The 14,101-nt window shown below is 42.9% G+C and overlaps 1 pseudogene; it reads left to right on the forward strand.

Annotated features, from left to right (window-relative positions):
• Positions 1-337: 337 nt before the first annotated feature.
• LOC119004053 (60S ribosomal protein L9-like) lies at positions 338-12,631 on the forward strand (annotated as a pseudogene).
• The last annotated feature ends 1,470 nt before the right edge of the window (positions 12,632-14,101 follow it).

The following is a 14,101-nucleotide window of genomic DNA, read 5'->3' on the forward strand; positions in this document are numbered from 1 at the left end:
GTGTGAGCCTTTGGAAACGAAACTACCCTAAAGCTGGGGGAAGGCACACAGAAAAGACCAAGGGGACCCAGGGGATCCAGCCAGAGTGCTGACAGGGCACCTCTCTGATTAGGGCTCTTACTGCATTTGCCTGTGAAGAAGACCTGCAGAAAGGGACGGCCAGTGCTCCTCCTCTGCCTCCCGCTTTTCTTGCAAGGTCTTCCATTGGCCAACTCCAAGCAATAACCACAGAAGGAAGGAGATTCTGGGAAATGTAGTTCCCAGCTCAACCAAGTTAATAATAGAACAATCCAGATATTAAGCCTAGCTGTTTCAGTAAGTGTCACAAAATCCCCAGATGAGGGTGGGTGTCCTTTTGCCAGAAGACCCACAGGTAAGTGTGGGTAGAAGGCCCATCAGTAGCAGGAGGCACTGTTGACACACTCCTCTGTGTGGTCCCCATGGAGTATTCGATCAGATGGAAGAGGATGTTCTTCAGGAGAGTAGGGTGCCCTGGCCCTGACTTGGGCCCTGGAAGGTGTTAGACCAGCTGTGGCCACCGGTTCTGGTCCTCTTACCTGAGCAGCCCCACCCCCAACTTCCCTGAGCCTCTGATCTCAGTTTTTAAGTGCTTATTTGGGAAATAAAAAATACTGCTCAATGGTGATTTTTATTCTCTTCACATATCAATTTAGAGGCATTGTGGTGTTGCTGGAAACATGATCTCCGAAGCCAGAAGTTCTGGGTTTGAGTATTAGGTCCGTCACTTACCAGCTGTTTACCCTTGACCGAGTTGCTTAACATCTCTGCCTCAGTTGCCTCCTTTGTCAAATAATAATGTCACTGCCTTTCTTAGATAGTTATTGGGAGGATTAAAGGAGCTTGTATGTGTCAGTCACTCAGAATTTATATGAATAACACATTCATTGAACCTCAATGATTATAAGACACCTTTATTTAATGATTATATATTTTCCTTAGCTAGCCTACTAAAGCATTACCCAATAGGATTTGCTTTGGGACAGATTAGCATCATCACGTGTGAGAATACAGTCAAAGTGCACAATATTTTCAAAACATTCTTATTCCTACTTATAACTGTTTCAGAATGGCTTTCCCCCAAATGTGTAAGGTTTTATCATACACGGAATATTTTCTTACAAGACAATCTTTAGGGAAATTTTTCTAATAAAAAATTGTGATTACAGAAGGTTTAAAGACCAAGTACGAGGCATTTGAAGTCTTCTTATTCAATCAATAACTGGCAAATTTCACCAATAACTATTAGCCTAAGTAGTGAGAACACAGAGCCATGAGGAACGTTTGCAAGTTTGGGGTTTAATCTGATGATCTCAGCAAGAATATCCTCTCTAAGACATATGAACAACCTAGAGTTCCTCTCAGTCAGTCTCAGAGAAATCCTGGCGTTCTCTAGTGACCTGATGTGGTGAATCACCGTGGCCAGAACTTCCCTCTAAAAACATGCTTAGGCAGTACTGGTGGGATTGCACACTTGGTATAACCTCTTCGGAGGGCCATCGGAAATGTCACTCAACACTTTCAGGGCTTATACCCAGCAATCTACTATGAAGTGTTTATTGTATAATAAAGAATTTGAATGGACTTTGTCCCAGGATTTTGGGACAGAGCCTCTAACCCTTGGAATTTTCCAAATGATAGAAGTCAGTTGTCTTTCGAGGTGGGCTCCTGGGATCGCACCTGAGTTTGTTAGTGAAGTGACACATGCTGGTCTCCTAGAAAGTTTCAGGATGGGGCCTGGCCAAGCCAGAAAGACCAGCCATGTGAGAGGGTTGGGGCTTTGGCCACCTGCTACCAGCCCAACCTTCTGACCTCTGGGGAAGGTATAGGGTTGGAGAATGATTCAATCACATGGCCAATGATTCAATCAACCATGGCTACAGGATGAAACCCCAGTAAAAACTCTGGAGCTTCCTGGTTGGTGAAAGCACTGGTGTGCCAGAATGGTGACGTGTCTTGAAGTCACAGGGAGGGGACACAAAAACTCCACAGTCAGGACCCTGCCAGACCTCATCTGATTTGCATTTTTCATGATAAAACTATAATGATAAGTGTAGCGCTTTCCTGAATTCTAAGTAATTTTGGTGAATTATCGAACCTGAAAGGGTCATGGGGACCCTGACCCCTTTGGTTAGTCAAAAGCATGTATGGCATTCGAAGTGAGGTCAGTCTTATTGGGAACTGTGCCCTTCACCTGTGGGGTCTTCACTAATTGCAGCTAGTGTCAGAATTAACTCAGAGTATTGCTGTGTTCAGTAACCAGCTCTACGGGAGATGAGGAGGAAGTCCCAGTTTGTAGTGTTTGCAGATTTCCATGACGGAAGTACTCTCACTATGGCCAATTTCAAGTTACCAACCTGATGCCGTTGATCGTGGAGTTGAGAAGAGATGCACTTGGTCTGCTCCTCATGGGCCTACGCCGGTGGACTCCAGCACACTCTTACTTATATCTTGTGACCGAGACATTCCATTTCTCAGAATTTATTCAACACAGTGCATAAATAAAATGAAATGCTATGCAGGCTTTAGAAAGCACCAGGCAAATATATACCGATGCGGAATCATTTGCCAGGTACATCACAAAGTGAAAAACGGAATAGGCCGAACAGTCTGCACTTTGCTACCAGTTGGCACAATATGGAGGGTGGATACATATTAACTTACATAGATGTGTACACTTTGTTGGGGAGGAATACATGAAACACTAGTGAGAGAGGTAGCTTCTGGGAGGGAGGATGAGGAGATTTGAATGAGAGACACTACTTTTTACATATACCATTTAGCTCTGTTTGCATTTTTTACGGTGTCTATTTAAAGATGTAAAGCAATAGGCAATGGCAGAGAGTAAGGTTAATAGGAATGAATGAGAACAAAGAAATGAGTGAACCCTCTCAATGAAATGATTTTACTCTTTCATCATAGTTAATGCACTTCTCACCAATTTCTGAGCACAGTTCTAAAGGCTGCTTCAGGGAGAAGGTGACAGGGTCCACAGAAAAACTGCGGGTCCCTTTCTGTAATGATGAGGTCAGACAATGAGAAGCCTGTAGGGGCCAGGTAGGCACCACCAATGCACAGAGTTGCCCAGGTGGGGGTCATGCTGGAACAAAGGGCTCCCATCACCCTCGAACAGAGAGAAACCACGACTCAGCTGCAGCAGCTGTTGGCCTGCAGGGAAGTGGGCCCAGCAATACCAAAAATTCAGAGAGCCAAAATAATATGTAAAACTTCTTCACCTATTTAAAGTAAGTAACTAACACAAATCTTTCAAGAGCATTATGTGGGCCAAATATACCATATAATATACATAGTATATATGCCATATATATATATATAATAACTTTATAATTTTTAAGCAGATGGCTATGTATCTACCAATGCAAGACAGAAACTTACTTTCAGCTGATCTTAGATGAGTAGCAAATATTTGAATGTGGTGTTCTGAGGAAAGGGGTTTGGGCATCTTCTCCCCAAGTCCAAGACGATTCAACTGGATGGTATTTGTAAAGGTTACGTGTCTTAGCTCGTTTAGGCTGCTATAACAAAACACCACAGACTGGGTAAATTGAAAACAACAGAAATTCATTTCTTACAATTCTGAAGGCTGGGAAGTCCAGGATCAAGGTGTCAGCATGGTGGCATCCTGTGGTGATGGTGCTCTTCCAGGTTCATGACCTGGTTCATGCCTTCTCACCATGTCCTCACACAGGGGAAGGGGCTAGGAATCACCCCAGAGCCTTCTTGAGAAGGACAGTAATCCCATCCACGTGGGCTTCGTCTTCATGACCTAAGTACCTTCAAAAGGCCCCACCTCCTAATACTCCCATCTTTGGGGGTTAGGATTGCAACGGGTGAATTGTGGGGGAAGGGGGGAGTGGCAAACCCAAACATTCAGATTGTAGCAGGCAATTAGGTCTGAAACAACACTTCTTTCCTATTCTCTTGACAGGATTAATAGATTTTAAATGCTATGAGAAGTCTGTCAAGCTCACTCAAAAGTGAGAGAGGGGAATGTGCGGAAAAAGACTCAAGATGGAAAAAAGAGATATAAAGGTCGTTTCCAGGCAGATACAGGGAAGGAGCGAGAGCTGGGAGTGCCACAGGGGGCAGGAGAGAACTGCAGTACTGACCGACCTCGGGAGGCCGGGACGAGACCAAAGGTGGGGAGGCCAACCACGGTAAGGCAGTTTTGTTCACTGGGTTTTCCTGCTTACTGATCTGCCTTTCTGAGTTCCCCGTGCGCACGCCGCCTCCCCCCCCCCCCCNCCCCCCCCCCCCCCCCCCCCCCACCGTTGGATTAGAACTGTCTGAGTCCATCAGCATCCGAATTATGACTAATTTATCCCTGCGGACTTAGATTCTCTCAGCACCCTGTGGACTGAACGTGTGCCGATTTCCTGTTGTTTAGCTTTTAAGAAATCTCAGCCGAAAGCATGGCCACGCTTCTATGGAATCTCAGGCCCACACATATTAAGCAAGTCCTGGTGAAGTGAGATTAATGAGGGTATCTGTGCACTGCAGAGGGAGAGAAAATAGTGACAGTTATAATAATGATAACAACAGCAGCAGCATTTTTCATGGGCCAAGGGGTTTTGTGAGAGAGACAACCAGAAGTCTTACCCTATTACTACATCTGGGAAATGTGCCTTCCTCCAAGTCAGGTCCGCGCATAACTTCTCAGAATCCAGCCATGATAAATTCAAATATTTCCAACACACCATACCCCATAGAACAATGCTAGAAAGGAAATAAAGTAACCAGGATAAATGCCTGTTTGGATAAAAGCAAAGGAAGAACAACCAGTCCTTAGCATATGCTGGATCCAGCCAGAGAAGACTGGCAGGGCATCCTGTCCTTGGCAATAAAGTGATGTCCTTGGTCGACCAATCTGGCTGCCCTTGGCTTTGCAAACAGAAAGAACTTTGCGTGGCAAGATGACATTCTGTTTCTTCTTATAAGAGCCAGCATGGGCTACACTTTGTCCCATTCCTTCAGGACTTTACTGAAAGCTGTAAGAATGAGCCAACACACTCCAACACTATGACATTTTTCTGCTTCCATCAAGGCTGGAGTTCCATATTATTGTCTCCTACCTCCGTAGAAGGAAACTAAGATTTAGAGAAATTGGATAACTAAACCCATCAGTAAGACGCAGAGCACAGATGTAAGTCTATCTTACTTTAAAATTATTCTTCTCTCATTTTATTTCCTCTTTCATAACTTTTTAATTTCTAATTACAGAAGTAAGTAGAACATAAGGGTGGTGGGGAAATTGGAATACACAAAAAAATGTGCTTTGTATTTCCTTTCAGTCTCACTCTCTTGTGATTACATGCACACAAAAACACACACAGTATTTCATTAGGATTTGTCAGTATATATTCTTTCCCGTTCTATACAAAGCTACAGAATTCTCACCATGAGGCAAGAAAAATAATCCCAAGAATTCCAGGTTTCCAGCAGTTTATTGCTTTGCCAAGGGCCACCTAAATCACTTCAGATGGGCTTGTATTTCACTGTGTTAAATTTCAAATAACTCATTACCATGAATAATACAAGCACTAGAGTGAGATTTTTTAAATATTTCTTTTTCATGTCTGATTTCAGAATTGGTGCTTGGGTATAATGAATATCAAGTTTAACTAAGGTAAGAACAATTCTAGCCACCAAGCAGATGACAAAGAAAAATAAATTAAGGACAAATCTCCATTCCATTCCTTTATCATTTTGACAAATAATTTTGAGCACCTTTTATGTGCCACGCATTTTTTTTGATACTATACTGTGTCAAATGGATACATTCCCTGCTCTCAGAGAGTTTACACTGTCAGAAGGAGTAACAAATGATACACAAATAAATGGAGACAATGTTAGGTTGGGATAAGCACTGTGGAGAAAAACAGAGCAGAATAAAAGGAGGGGGAAAGGCTGAGGAACAAAGTGACGCTCTTTTATGAAGTCTATTAGTCTGCGCGGGCTGTCATAATAAAATACCATAGACAGGGTGGCTTAATCAACGGAAATTTATTCATTTTCTCACAGTTATGGAGACTAAAACGCCAGAGCAAGATCCCAGCCAATTCGGTGTCTGGTGAGAGCTCTCTTCTGGGCTTGCAGCCAGGCACCTTTTCTCTGTGTCCTCACATGGCCTTCCGGTGGTGTGAACTTCCCAGTGTCTCTTTTCATAAGGACACGAATCCTCTCGGATCAGGGCTCCACCTTTATGACCTCACTTAACCTTAGTTCCTTTCTTAGTCCAAATGCAGCCACAGTGGGAGGGTTGGGGGTTCACCATATGAATTGGGAGGCCCTGATAGGGGAAACACACATTCATTCAGACAGTAACATATAGGAGAGTCAGAAAAGGCATCTCTGATAAGATTCCATAGCCAGCTTTCAAGATGGCCCTGGGAGTAGTCTTCTCCTACAACATACCGGGGCCGGGTCTGTGCTGTACAATGCAGCAGAGATTAAAGCATTTGACTCCTGAGGCTGGCTCATAAAAGGCCCTGAAGCTTCCACTGCTTTTGTGGATCACTCACCTGGACACAAGTCAGCCGCCATGGCATGAAGACACGCAAACAGCCTTGAGAGGAGCCCATGTGCAGAGGAATTCGGACAACCCACCGACAGCACCGATCTGTCATAACTGCAAATGAACCACCTTGAACGTGGACCCTCCAGGCCTCAGATGACTTTAGCTCCAGCTGACTCCAGCCCCACGTGGAACCCTTAGTTAAAACCACCCAGCTAAGCTTGTTTCAAACTTCTGGCTTAGAGAAAAGGTGAGACAATAAATGTTTGCAGCTATTTTAAGCCACTAAGTTTTGGAGTAATTTTTTTCAGCCAGAGATAAGTAATATACCAGGTGACATGGAGAGATCTGAGGGGACTAATCACCCAAAAAAGCCTTTCAGGTAGGAGCAAAAGGAAGCGCCAAAGCCATTGATGTACAACATGTATGACAGCGGCCTGTGCAAGGAACAGCAAGAAGGCAGTGCGCTGGGAACAGAGTGAGCAAGGGCAAGAAGAGTAGAGGTTGGTCAGAAAGGAAACACACAGTCAGATCATGGAGGGTCTTACGTGTCTGCTGCCATATCAAAGCAACATGTAATAGATGTCCAGGAAGAGCATCTTATTTGTTGAGAAGATACATTCTCCTAACTTTTGAATCTCATGTCATCAGATTGCATCAGCCACCTTGGTGATCTCCACAACCCTCATGCTGTTCACTGTTTTTGTTTTAGTTTTTGTTTTTGTTTTTGTTTTTGTTTTTGTTTTAGAAAGGGGAAGGGAGGGAGTAAGGGAGAGAAACACTGATGTGAGACAGAAACATCGATGGGTCTCTTTCTGACCAACCCACAATCCAAGCATATGCCCCAACCAGGAATTGAACCAGTGACCTTTTGCTTTGGAGGACAATGCCCAACCAACTGAGCCACACCAGCATGGACTTACTATTATATGTTTACAATTCCCAAATTTACAATCTAGGTCTCTGCTTTGAACTGCTGCATCTTATACCCAAGGGTCCAGTCAACATCTCCCCTGTAGTATGTACCAGGTATCTCAGATTTACAGTGTCCAAAATAAGATTCCTGGTCTTCTCCAGCCTCACTGCCCCCCTCAACACATTCTTCCCCCATCTCAGAAAGTGAAAACCCAATCTTTCAGGTACTCAAGCCAAAAATCTTAGAGTCATCCTTTGTCCCCAGTTTCTTAGAACAGTGCTTGATACACGGGTAAGCACCCAATAAAAACCTTGTTGAATAAATTAATAATCCCCTTAGAGTGGACATTAGAGTCTCCAGGACATGACCAAATGATAAAGCATGGTGGTGCACATGCTATGCAGAGGATAATCAGAACCTGAGATGCTCTAAAACTGAGGAAAAGAAAAATAAAGGCACAGTGTAAAGAGAAGAGCCCAGCATGTCTGGGGGTACCTGGAAGAAACCCAAGAGAAGGCCCTTCCTTTTGGGGTGGGCCCAAAACTTGGGGAGATCAGACAATATTTAAAGGGACTTTTAAACTAGTTTGCTGTGACATATGTAAATGTAAACCTCAATCCTTCACCTTCTCTGAAATGAAATGTTTGTACAATTCTTCTTTTCTTGGTAATACCTATGGGGGAGGAGGGGCAGGTTCTGGTTGTGGAAATGGGAGAGGATTGGCTTCTGCAGCCAAGCTGGTTAAGAGTCAGTGTGTTCAGAGGCAGAAGGCAAAGGCCAAGAGCGCAGCTGATATCTGAATTGCACATGCAGTCTTTAACCTTGCTGTCTGTTCCCTTGGCTGGCTTCTGTTAAATAAAATGGTGATTTGAACAAACACCAGTGTTTTTAATTTATCAGACACCGTTCACTGTGGCTCTGGTCCAACTCATCTTCGGGCAGCTGCTTGCCTATACTTTCTTCAATTGAAACTTATCGTTATAATCAATAACCACCACTCACACACACAGCGTGCTAGACACTATAGCCTGAAAAGAGGTGGCCTCTGAGATAAACCGCTCAGTTTCTATTTTTAATCATGTAGCCCTAGAATCTTACTCTCCTACTCTTTTCCTGATAGAGTTAGCTTTTTCGAAGCAGGCAGCCTTTTAAAATCGCCTCTCCATGAAATCTCCCTCCAGCCTGTTCTTCGGAAGTGCTGCAGGCAAGGCACAACAAAAGTGGTCATTGCCACTGGAAAAGAGCCAGAAAATTAAACTGTGGAGATAAAAAGTAGTGCTAGTTTCTATTGTTAATATAAAGTCTTATTGAGATAGCACAGACAGTGGTAGTTAAACCTATTCACGGAGAGAGAAAGCATTTGTGGGCTAAAAAGCCATATTCACAAAAAATTATTTATTTTTAATCTGTTTCCTATCCTAGCTTCTAGCTGCCTTTATTTTATTCCCATTATATTTCACTGAGTGTTTCTAGTGTGTCATAGGATAAAAGAGCCATAAAGATCCTCTTCTGTCTGGGCTTTTTTGGAGTCTGTTTACGCCCTGAAACCCCAGCTTCTGAACGGCCCCTTCACTTCCGCTGCTGGACCAGCTCCATCGATCACTGAACCCTCCACTTTGCAATTGCCATCTTTTCAGGTCCCCTCGCCAAAGGTAGTTCTTGGTCTCCAGGTTTCCACTAGGCAAAAGGCATACAGAACCTTTTCCCAATCACAGATTTTGAAACTCAATTTCATGTCATTCAAATACCATACGTAGTAAAAAAAAAAAAAACTACCAACAATGGCTGTTGTTAAGATGAGTGGACAAGAGCAGGGATTAGTAATGATATCTATTAGATAGATTTTAATAAAACGCTTTGAAACCAGATCAGCAAATCACTGATACATGATGAAACACGGGAAGAGCCTTCACGGATGCGACACTGATTTTCTAGGTCACGCTCTAGTCACACCCCATGGGTAGTGTTGAAATTCTATGTTTAAAAAAAATGTTATTGATGCAGAGATAGACAAATCGGCCAAAGAAATAAACCAAGTTGCTTAAAACAGACACATGCCTACAAGGACACTTGATGTACAATACAATAAAGGCGACACTTCAGAGCGGTAGTGAAAGACGGTCATTGAATAAATAGTGCCAGGACAGTTGCTTATTCAGGTAGAAAATTCAAAATGAAATACCTCTCTTACAACATGGAGAATAAATTACCAACGGGTTCACAATTCAAATATGAAAGGCAAAACACTCAAATGTGTAGAAAAGAATATTCTTTATGACCCAAAGTGTTAAGGGGAAGAAAGATTTCTTAAAGCACAATAGTACCATACAGGATGAGATCGACTGGTAAATTGGACTACTAAAACTGTGAGCAAATATTCCTCAGATTCCACCATTAAGAAAGTCAAAAGGCAAGCCACAAACTGGGAATAAGTATCTGCAATCAGATCACCAAAGTATTAGAATCCTGAAAATGCAAAGAGCTCCGTGAATGGTTGAGAAAGTAAACAAACAGCCCAATAGTAAAATGGCCAAATATGTGAACAAATATATCTCCAAATATAATCATCGACTATGACATAGTCAATAAATATAAAAAAAGAAAGTTAATGCCACGGGTTCATAGAACACCAGGAACACTCATTCACTGAATGGGAGAAAACAACTCGGCGCCACCTGGGAAGGTTAACAAAGATGTATATAGTCTATGGAGAACTCAGTTTTACTCCTAGATATAAATCCTAGAGAAGCTTCTAAAAATAATAATACAAAATTGCACAGCACTGCAATTGCACAGTGCTGCATAGTTTATGAAGCACTAGTATTCATAGTCTGTAATTTTTAATCCATTTTTAGTAGGCATTACCAATTCCACTTCTCACAGAGGTTTAGCTGTTCCCAGGGTCACACAAGTGGTGAGTGGCATTGACACCCCCTGGTGTAAATTCCTTCTTCTCCTGGTATCAGCCCCAACTTCTGTCAGGGGCTCTCTCCTCCCTACTTGTGTGCAGTTTTGATGAGGTTTCATCCAGACCTGGTCAATGGAAACACAACTGTGATTGGTTCGTGGATAACATGGGACCTAGGTTTGTCCAATCAGAGTGGAACTTAGCACTACTGGGAAAGATTATTTCCCTTCCACACTGGTCTAGAGCCTGGTAGGAGATGAGGCTGGAGCTGATTTAAGCTGTCATTTGGAGTCTGAGAACAAAGGAGACAAGCAGAAGGAAGAGTTGAGAGATGAAAAGACACTGTCTGGATGATGTAATTTATAGCTCTAAGATAACAAAGGCCAGATCTACCCCTGAACATCGAGGAGGTTACATAAGCAATAAACTCCCTTATGTTTAAGTGATTTTAAGTTGCCCTTTCTGCAACATAAAACCCAAGGATTCTGGATGATACAAAGCCAAAGCCAAAACTAAAGTCCAGGTGTCCCAATGTCCACTCCTCTTTTCATAGCAATACCTAGCAGATGTGGCCAATGGGCTCCAAACCCCACATGACAAAAATGAAAACAATATTTTGCTTTTGCTATGACAAAAAATCTTTAGGTGTTCTCCCTAGTCTATCATACAGAAAAATGTTGCTGTCTGTTATTTCTAGGAGTATATATCTAGTTTGTATCATATTTAATTCAAGGTCAACAACTTCATAATTGAAGTAATTGCTTTGTCAAAAATTCCCCTGAACAGAGTCAAGGACAGCATTCTGTAATCACAGATAAATTCATCCAAACCACACAGGATGTTTAAAGGTGATCAAAGTAAGGATATCTGTTAAACCATTATCATGAAAGGGGTTTAGACTCTTTCATGGGCATGAGTGAAAGTATGATGACACTGCCAATAAAGTAACCAACAACACAGAATCCTAAACAACATCCCCTCCCCACACAGGACAGGGGGACATTGTCAGAGCTGCCCTTGTCTTCGAACAGAGGCTGGCGATGCTCAGAGAGAGGAGCCGCCTTGCCAGCTGGAGTCAGGGAAGTGGAACTGAGGGGTTCTGGAAACCGTGCCCAGGATTGCAAGACCGTGACTCCCAGACATAGTCTGACAAGTGTGAGTATGCTTAGGAGGACAATGGAACGGGGTGTTCGAAAGCAACACTGCCCAGGAGTTCCAGAATGGTGATGGCCAAGGTAGATACTAAAAGCCTTTCTCAGAACAAATACCTCTGGGCATCAAAGATGGAGCATGAGCTGTCAACACGGCTTGCCAAAACTGCAAAGCATTCAAAGTTGGTCCTCAAAGTCTTCCACACTAGTTTGCCTGCCCCCGCAAACCTGCTCCTTCTTCCCTCCGCCCAATGTCTTCATCTGTGGAAAGCCCCACAACGAGGCACTCCATTCAGACAGATGCTCTTAAAGAAGGCTTAAGGCTCAAAAATTAAGTGTTTCTCTTTTTCCATGTCACTCATCAATATTTCCATTTCCTCATACAGTCATGGACATTGGAGCCGTGCAGGGCTAGGTTCCAGCCAAGCCAGGCCACTTGAAAACTGGTAAAACTGGGCTTTCTTTGCCACTTCCACTGCCAGGATGAAGACATTCTCAGCAATCAGACTGATGTCCCAGAAAATGCCCACGTCACTCTGAAGGAGCACACAGTTATTGCAAAGAGCCCCCAAGGCACCCTACAGAGGGACTTCAGTCACATCGACGCAGAACTCAGTCTCCTTGGAAAGAAAAAGAGGAGGCTCTGGGTTGACAAAGGGAGGGGAAGAACAGAAAGGAACTGGACGCCGTTCACACGATCTGCAGTCAGACACAGAGCACAACCAAGGGTGTTACTCCGGGCTTCCGTTACAGGATGAGGTCTGTGTACTCTCCCTGCCCCGTCAATGTCGTTACTCAGGAGAATGGTTCTCTTGTTGAAATCAGAAATTTCTTGGGTAAAAAATGCATCCTCAAGGTGCAGGTGAGGTCAGGTGTTGCTTGCTCAGTATCTCAGGCCCAGAAAGATGAGTTGACTCTGGAAGGAAATGGCATTGAACTTGTATCAAATTCAGCTGCTTTGATTCAGCAAGCTGCAGCAGTTAAACACAAGGATATCAGAAAAATTTTGGAGGGCATTTATGTTTCTGAAAAAAGACCAGCCCAGTAGGCTGATGAAAAAGATCTAAGTTGTCCAGCTTATAGAAACAGCAAGATGCCGAATGATTCCTCACACCTGTTTACAATATTCTTCACATTTACTCGTGTAATTTTAAAGATGCAGTAAAAGCTGTGTGTTGAAGGGAAAAAAACTAGTGATACTGGGCAAGTTAGTTATCATTCCTAATTTCCTCAATTTAGCATCAATTTCCTCATCTGAAAAATGAGAATATAGGCACCCCTTCTCTTTTCAAAAGTTCACTTTACGCCGCTTCACGTTTACGGGAGTCCTACATTAGTACCTGCTTTCGATAACGGGAAGAAATCTGAAAAGGATTTTCACTTTTACGAAAAGAGGTGAAAATAGTGTGCAGTGTCTGATTTGCAGCACGCTGTTAAAGCAGCAACGTGTGTGCGAATCTCGGGCAGCAAGTGGCCCCACCAAGCTCCCGCTCTTGGAACTACATACACTCAGCGTCCCAGCATCAAACCGCCAGAGCTCTGAGCCATGTCTGTGAGCATCTGTGCTTTGTCTCGAGTTGTTTCGTGCATCCGTTCCAAGATGGATCCTCGGGTCATTGTTCCTTCACTGTACACCATGTTAGCTTATGAAAGGTTTCATAGGAATGCTCTCCTTATGGATAATGGGGGAAACCTGTAAGAATAGCCCCTAACACAGAGCTATCGAGAGAATTCAGTGAGCTAAAGCGCGTAATGCAGTTTACCCAACGGATGGTCCCAAGGAGAAGCCCAATGAACATCAGTAATTACTATTATTATTGTTACTAACGATGATAACAGTGATAAAAATAAGAAGGATCGATCGGTTTAACCACACTGTGGATATTTGTCTATTTTTTAAAAAGGACTTTAAGTGCCCGTTGACACTTCTGCACGTACGCACTCACCATTTTCATTTTGCGTCCACTGTGTTTGCCCATAGGGCTTTCGGTAGAACAGATCATGTATCTTTCACTGTAGTACATTTCAATATTCCTTTTTCACAGGATCCATTAGTTCTGACATAAAAACTCTTCGTGCACAGCACACAAGTGATGCAAACAACGCACCAGCCCAGAGATGCGACACTAGCAATGTACGAGAAGACCTTTTCCCTCCTTTCTTTGGTAATTTACCTTATGAATAAATTGTTTCTCTTTAAAGGTCACTTTGTTGTTCTAGAACACTTTATACCTGACACTGTCCTTTTACTGTAGGGAGTTACACAAAGGGTAATTTAAGCAACATTTCCTAAGATTTCATCTACTGCATTGTAACAACTCTCCCACGGCAGGGGGGGGGGGGAAACACCCCATGTGGTTGACTAAGTAAGGTCATTTTCCTGAAAAGATAAGTTTTATCAAAAATCAAAACAATAAAAAAACTACTTTATGTACTTCCACCTGGACAAGACATAATAGTTAATTACAAGTAATGTTTATGAAATATTTACTATATGCCTGGCAATTTACACTAAGGGTTTATATATATACATATATATATATATATATGTATGTATATATATAACCTCATTG

Source organism: Sturnira hondurensis, unplaced genomic scaffold (assembly GCF_014824575.4).
Source record: "Sturnira hondurensis isolate 20B ecotype Veracruz unplaced genomic scaffold, ASM1482457v3 Scaffold0019006, whole genome shotgun sequence".
Taxonomy (NCBI): Eukaryota; Metazoa; Chordata; class Mammalia; order Chiroptera; family Phyllostomidae; genus Sturnira; species Sturnira hondurensis.